Source organism: Cricetulus griseus, chromosome 3 (genome assembly GCF_003668045.3).
Source record: "Cricetulus griseus strain 17A/GY chromosome 3, alternate assembly CriGri-PICRH-1.0, whole genome shotgun sequence".
NCBI classification, from domain to species: Eukaryota; Metazoa; Chordata; class Mammalia; order Rodentia; family Cricetidae; genus Cricetulus; species Cricetulus griseus.
In genome coordinates this window covers 173,430,717-173,441,884 of record NC_048596.1, presented here as the reverse complement: position 1 = coordinate 173,441,884, position 11,168 = coordinate 173,430,717, and positions in this window count along the sequence as shown.

Below are 11,168 nucleotides of genomic sequence, written 5' to 3'. Positions count from 1 at the left end.
ACTCCAGACCAGTTATAAAGGAGACATATTCAAGTATGTATTAGCTTAAGGGAGACCATTTTAAGTATTTGTTAATTGATTCGGCATTTAAGCTTATATATGCAAATAGTTTATGTAGAGAAACTTTCTATTGCATCATGACTCACTTTGACACAACCAGTGCTGTTCTGGTACTAACAGGCAGTAAACAGAAAGGATATATGACATTTGTGGCTTGAAATTTTTCATTACTTACATATAGATGGGAGATTTTATGTATTTAGCTTCTGATTGGGTGTATTTCCCCATTCATTGTGCAAGTGGGGTGGAGAGATCAAAGAATTCTATTGAAGCTGCTGTCTTTGTTTTGAAATCCTTGGATGTGTGTTTATTTCACCTTGATTAAGCAGCACCTTATGCTTAGCTTAGTGAGCAGATTGCCTGAAGCTTGCATCTGCATCCAGTGCTATGACAACTTACAAAACAACTGCAGCACAAACCCAGGCTGGCCCCAGAGGAGGAGGGGAAGTGAGAAGAGGGACTGTCATTGGTAGCAGGGTGTACATGTTTCTTAGCACAAACATTTCCATTTCTAGAAGCTCACTGTTCCTCTTTCCCCCAGGCATTTTAGTTTTTATTTACAGAACAAGGTAAGGATGCAATTTTCAAACACAGGTTTTCTAAGTGTTACCAACTGTGAAATGGAAGGATAGCTTAATTGACACATAAGAATTTAAAACAACAGACATTCTTCCTTCGGGCTCTGATACTTAAAAAGCTCAATGAACCAAATAATTGTTTGGGGTTTCCCAGTTGCTTGTATGCACTCAGTGTTACTGGCCCCTTAGATAGCTAACCTGTCTATGTGTCTACTCCAAGAATGGCTCAGCAGGACAGACCATATTAGTAACTATTTTTTTTTGATCACCAAAGGAAAGACTACTTATTTATTCATTTGTAATAATAGTATAGCTATATATCTCACACTGCCTTTGAACTTGCTATCTTTCTTACTACACTTCCCATGTCCCCCCACCCAGGGCTCATAGGAACAAGTATAACTGTGGATAGATTCTTCAGTGAGGATGGCCAACAAGCAAGTCAAAGGGAATAATCTACAGAAATACTGTGAAGAAATTTCAAAGGGGAAGCAGAATCACTCCTGGTAGCAATTACAAAGGATACAAAGGGCAAGAGAATAAGAAACAAACAAATGAATTCAATGAACTAGCTAGTGGTCAATAAGAACTGCAGATGTCAAGGGCCTTCCACAAACTTCATTTACTTCAGGCAAGTTGGGGTTCATCCAAAATGCCATTCAATAAAATTGCATCATATGTGTTAGCATTTCAGAGACTTGTCTAGCATTTCTGAACTCCTTCAACTTTCATGAAAACTTATTTTTGGATTCTATGATACAGCACTAAGCTAGGTCTTGGTTCATCTCTTTGCTTAGCTAATTGCCTTAACCTCTTACAACCTAGGATCTTATGAAATACACAACCCACTACATAATTAATAATGCCTTTAGATGTCAGTGTTACCTACAACAACATGCATGCCAACAGGTACCCTTTTGGGTACCACAAATAACTGCTTGTCTTGGGCTCTAACGCTGACCAACAGCATCTTCAGCACCTGGCCAGTGTTGCCATCTCTTTTGGTTCCCTTCATCTTTCCTTCACAGCACATCCATGACTGCCTTCAAGCTTTTTGTTTAAATTTAAATAGTAGTTAGCATAAACAGCCCAGAATTAAAGATAAGGATTATATTTTTAAAAATCATTTCCAATTATTTTACTTTAGATGCAAATTTCTTATGTCTAGGGAATTTCCTGTGTGGGTTTTGTGTTCTTTTGTTTAGAAATACTCATTTTAGTTCATTTATGCATGTGACAGATGCTCTCATACATTTCCTTGCAAAGAATATTTTGTTGATTCTAGTAGTTGCTTACGTGCCTTCTCTGTGAACATTGCATTGTTAACTCTTAAAATCTTTGAATTGCTATCCTCACCTGTGTTAATAACAGCTCCCTCACAAGCAACTGCAAAGGAAAATGAAGCCCCTGATTGAGGTGAAGTTTCTCAAAGAATTCCCAAGTTGTACTGGGTACTGGATACATGCTGGGGTGATGAATGTCATCAGTGCCATTGCTATGTGGCCAGCACGATTTATGAAAATGGGAGGCCTGGAGATGTAGCTCAGTTGGTAAGATGCTTGACTACTGTGCACAAAGATACCCAGTGTTATAGTTTGTAAATGGTGTGTTCTTTTAACCCCAGAAACAATTGTACCTATAATGTGGGCAATTTTTATCATCATCATCATTATTACTCTGAAACAAAGTCAAAGGCTGAGAAGACAAACATAAATGACCACTTTACATAGATAGTCTACTTTTCACTGATGGGAGTCATTCTATCATGATCTAATTGTCAATACAATAATATGTGGACAATTTAGAAAATAAATGTACATTTATCTTAACTTGGTTTAGGAATGCAGTGAAACATGTGTGTCATATATGAGGGTTTATGATTGTTAATATTTTAAGGTTAAAAGATGCATTTATGTGAACAATTAGGAAAATTGACAGGAAAAAATCATCTAGTCAAATATTAATTTCCTAGGAGTGGCATATCAGAGAAGAGGAAGAGATCAGCGCCCTAGTCCCCATGGGTTAGCAGCCCCCACCTTCCAGCATGTTATGACTGCTTAGTATGCAGTACCAGGTCACAGATGGAAGGAGTTGAGGACCATTATACAGTGTAAATGTTTATAATACATCATAATTACTGACACACCTGTGGTAAATAACTGAGGTTCTGAGGCAAACATGCTGAAAATGCTCAGAAGAGAAAGTGAGGAATGAAATTCTCATTTCTAACCTGCCCTTGGATGGGATCCAAATTACATGTTGTGTAAGTTGGAAGAGCCATTTGCAAAGTTCTTGACATGTTTGCCTTCACTGTTTGTGCTTCACCCTCCACCAGGTCACAATATTCTGTAACCACTAGGCTCAGGAATCACACAGGCTTTGCTACAATGTATTCTTTTCTGAAAACAACTTGTACTTTAATTTTCAAGTACAAATTGATTAGGTATTTACCTGACTAAAATGAAGCTACAATTGACAGATTAAACCGTTATAAAATTATTGTAATGCCTAAATTAATAATTTTGGTTCTGTCTGCCTATATACATGAATTATTCATTACTGTTGAGACATAAATTAGTTCATTTCATTCCTTAGTGGTTTGTTTTACATATAATTTGTCTGAGTGGCATACAGGAAATACTGAAAAGAAACTTGACCTAAGGTAGCAGAATTTACCAGATCTGGGATTGGCTCCCATGATTTTTGTAAGTTTTTATGGAGACCACCATCATTGAGGTTCAGGATATGATTTAAATCCTCTTCTTAGATTATATAAATAGCAAACCTAAAATAGAGATTGCCCAGAAGGTAAATCCACTTTCAGCTAAGCCTGAGATCTGAGTTCAATCCTAGTTCCCACATTTAAAAACTGATTCCTGCTGATTGAAGTCGGATATCCACATGCACGTGGTGACATATGCACCCCCCCCACACATACACATGCACACACACAAATAAAATAAGGTAAAATTTTAGAAAACAACATTGAAAGAATAATTCATAGCCCATCAGGGAAGAGGGCATCAGTTTTCAGAACCCTATGGTAGGTGTGACTGTCAAACTCATTTTAATTGAACTCTTGCTTTTCATTGGCTTGATTTCATCTACTCTATTTTTACCTTTCCCTTTAAATGTTTATATATAGCAGGAGATGTAGGCATTTCAGAAATAATTTCAATGTAGTAAATAGTAATAAGAAAATACCTAAGATTTTGCCTTTACCTAGTCTATGTCTTCCCCACACACAAAAGAATTTACTTATAAAAACAAATTGTAAAACAACACAGTCCAATTCTCTTGAGAAAACACATTAGAGGTGAAACAAAGCAGCTACATCTTGGTTGTAGAAAGTCTCAGAAGTAGTTGTGAATAACTAAGCCAGGTCTAACCACATTTAATTATGTTCTTCTCAGCTTTAAAGTTAACATATAAATTGAAACTGGACTCATGGGTCATAGGTGCTGTGAAAGGAATTTGCAAATGCTGCACAGGCCAATGGGGCTGGATGCTTGATACAGTTTTAAGAGACAGGAAAATCCTTACCCCATGAACCCAGTAAGAAAGAAACACAGCCTGAGGCTATAGCATCAGGGAATTAATGAGCCACAGGACATAAAGCCTAATAGAGAGCAAAGCATATTAATGAGCCTGAAGCTGATGTTCACCCTCAACCAATTAGTCTGAGAAGACCTACCTGGTGTCCTTCTGTCTGGTGCCTCCTTAATGCGTCTTGCATACCGCTGCCAGAGAATCTTGTCATTTCATATTGCAATGCTGTCACTTAGAGAATCAAGCCAAAAAGATTTTATCTTGCAAGGCCATCCAAACTAAGATCTAAAGTTATCTTCCCATTTATCATAAAACTTCCTTTCCCAAAGCAAAATGTATCATAAAGGTGGAACTCCCCTAGGACAGAAATTCCACCACAAAAACCTGTCTAAAGAGCTGGTTACAGGGCTGGGCCTTGTTGAAAGATGGATGCATTAGTGCTAGGCTGGGACTTGAGTTGGTGAAGAATTAAGCAAAACCCATTAGGAAGTGGGATCGTGTGGACTACTCTCTTCTGAGGCATTCTGATCTCTTGTTTTCTTCACTCTGCTTACTCTGAGAGGTTCTCCCTCTGGTCATTTTCTCTCTCTTTTATCGTTTATTTGAATGTCAGGGAAAGAAAACTGAAATATTTTCATTTTCAAAAACTTCCCCGAAAAGGCAATAAAGGAAATGAATCCCCAGTGGATAATGCCTTTTCATACTTCTGTACAGCCAGACATTTTACCATGTTACAGTCTAAATAAATCATTCATTTACAAGTTCCTTTGGGATTTTTGACAAAATGATCTCTTATAACAAAATGTTCTTTCCATCATCTTCTGTCTGTTCAAATCCCACTCATTTCATCAAGAACCAACTCAAACATAAAAAAATCATCTCTACCTACAAGTTTTTGCCTGTGCTTTCATAAACACCAACTTGCACTGTATGTGTAGAAAGGAGTAATTAACTACTGAGTGCTCAGAACTTTGATAAAGAAGGGGACTAAAGTGCAAAATTAGTTGATGATAATATTAGTGTTTAGTTCAAAGAGTTGCTTGGAGAATTTAATTCACTTGACCCAAAGTAATATTGATTACTAGTTAATAACTCATGCTAGTAAGTGACAGTTTATGAATTCTAAGTCCAACAAAGTCCCAGAGTGGTCTTACATGATTGAGAGTGCCAATGCTGGAGTAAGATGCTACTCAGATGCTAAAGACTGTTTTCAGTGTGGTTGACATATTCGGAGTCTCTAGACTCCCTGTAACTGAAGAAAGTACCGAAGTCTTTTAATTTCACATGTCAGTGTCAATCATGAGACCCATCCAAGTCTGAAGATGCAGATACAGATGGCCATGGAACAAGGAAAAATGAAGTCATGCCCCAAGCTCAGGGAGATTTACTCAGCCACAGGGAATGGCTAGCATAAGATGGGATTTATCAGATTTGTAAGGAGTTTTGACTTCACCATATGGGTTCAGACAAAACTGAAATGCAAAACAGAAGTCTAAACCATTCAAAGCTGTGAATGAAAACTGGCATGTTTTGAAGTCTCAACTATGAGGTAGAGAGACCAAGGACTGAAAGTGAGGCGGCCCACACAGAAATTCTTGGGTTTCTTTAACTCATGTGTGATAATCACTATATGTAAGATGTGCTAATCAAATATGAAGGGAAGCAAAGACTAAAAATAAAGAGGAAAGTTCTTTGTTTTACTCACATCAAGAATCACAAGTGAAGCCTTAGCATTCCTTTTTACCTCTTGAAACCCACCTGCACCTGCTGTAATTTTTCCTCCCACCCTCCTTCCCTCCAGTCTCTGGGGACTCTGCCTCTTGGTGCTGACTCAGAGTCCCCTTAGCTCTTTCTTGTCAATCTTCCCAGCTGCCCTCCTACTCCACCTCCCATTCTTTTGTGTCAGCTGCCAATCTACAGAAAAACTTTTTATCTCCCCCACCTCATGGCCACACTAAGTTTTGGACACAGGAAGGCAATTTTCACTCTCCTTTCTGTCCTCCATTCTGGTCTCTCCAAAATCACTATTAATTTTGGCTGCAGGATCCTATCCTTCCTACCTTACCTCAACTCTCTGGGGCCTCTGCCTCCAGGTGTGAACCCAGGTCCCCCTGGCTCTTTCCCACTTATCTACTTAGTCTTTCTTCCTGGGTCATTTTCATTCTGATATGTTACCCACCAACTCACAGAGACACGCTCTACTAGGGACCCTTCAGCCATGGCACTAGCCTGGAATCTAGAGTGGGCATCAGCAACAAAAGAATGAATTACCCACCAGCAAAGGCAAGAAATATATCTACACCAAGAAGCACTTCAAATATCCAAACAACTAGATCCTAGAGCAAAAATACAAGCACAAACAGCCAAAACAAATGTAGAAGCCTGAAACTATTTCTCAAAGGGCCTTTAGAACTGCAATTTAGCTGAGACACAAGAGGAAGACTTCAACATAGAAATTATTAATATGTTCAAAGATCTTAAACAGGATATGAATAAATGGCTTAATGAAGACCATGAGAACAAACAAAACCCCAGTTGAATAAAATAGTGAAAACATTTCAAGACATGAACGTAGAAACAGAATCACTAAAGAAACCCCAAGCTGAAATAAAATGAAACAGAAAACAAGACATCAAACAAACACCTAAGAGGAAAGCCTCAACAACAGATTAAAGACATGTAAAAGAAAATTTTAGGTGTTGAAGACAGGTTAAAAGAAATGGATACCTCAGTCAAAAAATGTTAAATATAAAAATATCCAGACACAAAACTTCCAGGAAGTATGGGCCACTATGTAAAGACCAACCCAAGAACTACAAATAATAGGGATAGAGGGAGGAGAAGAAACCCCGGTCATAGAAACTAAAAATATTTCTAACGAAATCAAAGAAGAATTTTCCCCTGTCTAAAAACAAGGAGGAATATATTGAAGTACTAGAAGCACAGAGAACACCAGACAGGACCATAAAAAAAACTCCCATGACACTTAATAAACAAAATATTAAATGTACAGAACAAAAGAATACCAGTAAATGCTGGAAGGTAAAAATACCAAGACACATATAAAGGCAGTCCCATGAGACTAACACTTGACTTCTCAATGGAAACTCTAAATGCTAAAAGTGTTTGAATGGGTGTTATACAAACTCTTAGACACCACCGATGGCATTGCCAACTACTATACCCAGCAAAACTATCAGTCATAAGCAGTGGAGAAAAATGATTCTATAATGAAACCAAATGTAAGCAACACCTGTCTATCAACCAAACTCCACAGGAGGCACTAGAAGGAAAATTTTGATCAGAAGAGGTTAACTACACACAAGCTATCATTATGCATAAGTAATCCTAGTCTAGCAACTGCAGAGGAGAAATAAAACCTACAGTATAAGAACAAAATAACAGTAGGGCATTGGTGGCACACACCTTTAATCCCAGCACTCGGGAGGCAGAAGCAGGCAGATCTCTGTGAGTTCGAGGCCAGCCTGGTCTCCAGAGCAAGTGCCAGGATAGGCTCCAAAGCTACACAGAGAAACCCTGTCTTGAAAAACAAACAAAAAGAACAAAATAACAGCAATCAATAAATACTTCTCATTGATAACTCTCAATAGCAATGGTCTCATTTACTCAATAAAAAGACCAAGACTAACAGATAGAACTAGGAAAAAGGATCCACCTTTCTGCTTCACCCAAGAAACACACTTTATCATTATTACAGACGTAACTACAGGATTAAAAGGATGTTCTAAAAAAGACTGAAGAAGCAAATGGTTATAGTTGTTGAAATAGCTGACAAAAAGATTTCACAACAAAAATAATACTGAAGTGTAGAAAATGATACTATATACTCATTAAAGGAAAACTCCACCAAGAAAATACTCAATTCTAAACACATATGCACCAAACACAGACACTGGAGTTCATAAAAGAAACACTGCTACAACTTAAATAACATTTTGACACTTAATCACTGATACACAGTACTGTACTCTCGCCAATACATAGGACATCCAGACAAAAAATAAAACAGAAAATGCTAGGGTTAAATACTGTTATGAATAAAATGGAAGCAGCAGACATCTACAGGCTATTTCACTCAAACACTAAAGAACTTGGTTTCCTCTCTGCAGCTCAAAATCTTTTTCCAAAACTGTCCACATACTAGGGCACAAAGCAAGTCTGTACAGATATAAGAAAATTGAAATAACACCCTGCAACCAATGGATTAAAATTGGACACAACAACAATAGAAACAGCAGAATGTATAAAAATTCAAGAAAACTGAACAATGGGTAAAGACAGATACCAATAAACATTAATTTCCTTTTAGAATTAAATGAAGATGAAAACAGAAAATACCCAAACTTTGGGAACACACTGAAGATAGTTCTGAGAGACAAGTTAAAAGGAAAACCAATACAAAACAAAAAGCAAAAAAAAAAAGGCAACAATAAAAAAAGAAAAATCTGAGAGATCTCATATTATTTACTTAGCAACACACTCCCAGAACAACAAGAGAAACAAAAGAAGACACAGCAAAGAATAATCAAATTCTGGAATGAAATCAATGAAATAGAAACAACAAGAATGATAAAAGAAATTAAAAAATCAATTAAATGGAGTTGGTTCTTTGACAAGATTGACAAAGTCTTAGCAAAAATTAACTAAAAGACTGAAAAAGAATATCTAGCCCCTATCTAGGGTTCCAAAGGTGAAATGCTTATCAGGAGTGAAGGAGAGAGTAAAAGATTTCTATATTAACTTCACACACACTCTGAGGGTCAAGTTCTTTATTTCCTGTGTTCTTTATTTTTCTGTTCCTACTCTAATAATCCTCTCCTACTTTTAACTACTTCATGCTTCTTCTTCTAGCTTTCTTTTCTATTCTAAAAACTCTTCTTTAGGAGAGCTGAAGTGATAAAATTCTCTGACTGGTCAAAAGCACATTTCTAGAGGAAGTGTTGTTCTAAGCCATTTACCATGACAACACAAGAGTCCAAGGACAGAGGAGTAAAACCCTGACTAGACATGGGGAAGGGTACAGTGTCCTGTGACAACTTTAAGACACAGATCTACTGTTAGCAGACTGGGAGGCAAACAATACACATGCTTTTCTTAGTGACCTTGGTTGGACATCTGTGGCTCTGACCTTGAACATAGCTGTAAGGTTTCAAACTTATGTTCTATTTACAAAATGTCTTTAGGTTGAACTTGCTCTGAGGTGAGAGTGAGTTAATATTTTGCAGTTAATCTGAGTAAGAGAACAGGCAGGCTATTAAGAGTTAACACTAGTTAACAGTGCTATATCTCATGGCTCCTAACAAAAAATGAATAAAATTATAGATAGAAAGGGGGAATAAAGACTAACACTGAGAAAACTCAGAGAATAAAAAGGCTGCACTCTAAAAAAATTTATTCCCCAAAACTGGAAAAGTTGAAAAAAAAGGAAAATTTCTTCATATATTCAAACTACCAAAGTTAAATCAAGATCAAATAACCAATTTAAAAATATCAATAATCCCCAGTGAAACAGAAACAAAACATAAAATATCCCAACCAAAAGAAAAAAGCCCCATAACCAAAAACAAAATCTTAGGGCCAGATGAAGTCATAGCAGAATTCTACCTGACTTCTTAATGGAAACTTTGAAAGCCAGAAAGTCCTGGATAGGTATCCTTCAAACACTAAGGGAGAATGGATGCCCAGACTACTGTACCCATCAAAACTTTCAATCACTGTAGATGGAGAAAACAAGATATCCCATGACAAAACCAGACTTAAATAATGCATATCCACAAATCCAGCATTACAGAAAGTTCTGGAGGAAAACTCCAAACCAACTACACTCACAAAAACATAGGCAATAGATAATCCAATGTTACCAAAAACGGAAAGAAACAGGAGGGCAAAACACACACACAATGACACCATCAACAGTAAATCCAAAACAAACAAGAATGAACAACCAATGGACAATCCCTCAATGTCAATGGTCTTAAACTGCCCATAAAAAGATACAGGCTAAGAGAATGGATAGGAAGGCAGAATCCATCTTTCTGCTGTATGGAAGAAACACACCTCAACTTCAAAGACAGGTGTTACATCAGAGTAAAGGGTTGGGAAAGATTTTCCAATCAAATGGGCCCAAGAAACAAGCTGGTGTAGCAATCCTAATATCTAACAAATTAGACTTCAAACTAAAATCAATCAAAAGAAATGAAGAAGGGCATTTCATACTCATCATAGGAAAAGTCCATCAAGATGAAGTCTCAATCCTGTACATCTATGCCCCAAATACGAAGGCACCCACATTTGTAAAAGAAATATTACTAAAGCTCAAACCACACATAAAACCACACACACTTATAGTAGGAGACTTCTACACCCCACTTTCACCACTAGACAGGACCACCAGGCAGAAACTTAACAAAGAAACAAAGGTCTAACAGAAGTTATAACCCAACTGGGTTTAACAGTTATCTATAGACCATTCCATCCAGACACAAAAGAATATACCTTCTTCTCAGTGTCACATGGAACCTTTTCTAAAATTGACCACATACTTGGCAAGAAAGCAAACCTCCACAGATACAAAAGAAATGAAATAACCTACTGTATCTTCTCAGATCATCATGCTTTAAAGTTAGAGTTCAACAGCAATACAAATTGCAGAAAACCTACAAACTCGTGGAAATTGAATAACACCAAATTGCACCATTTCTGGGTTGAGGAAGAAATAAAAAAATAAATTAAAGACTTCATAGAATTTAATGAGAATATGGACACAACATGCCCAAACTTATGGGACACTCTGAAAGCAGTGCTAAGAGGAAATTTCATAGCACTAAGTGCCCACATGAAGAAACTGGAGAAAAGTCACACTAGAGAACTGACAGAACAACTGAAAGCTTTAGAGCAAAAAGAAGCAAACTCACCCCAGAGTAGACACCAGGAAATAATCAAACTGAGAGCTGAAATCAA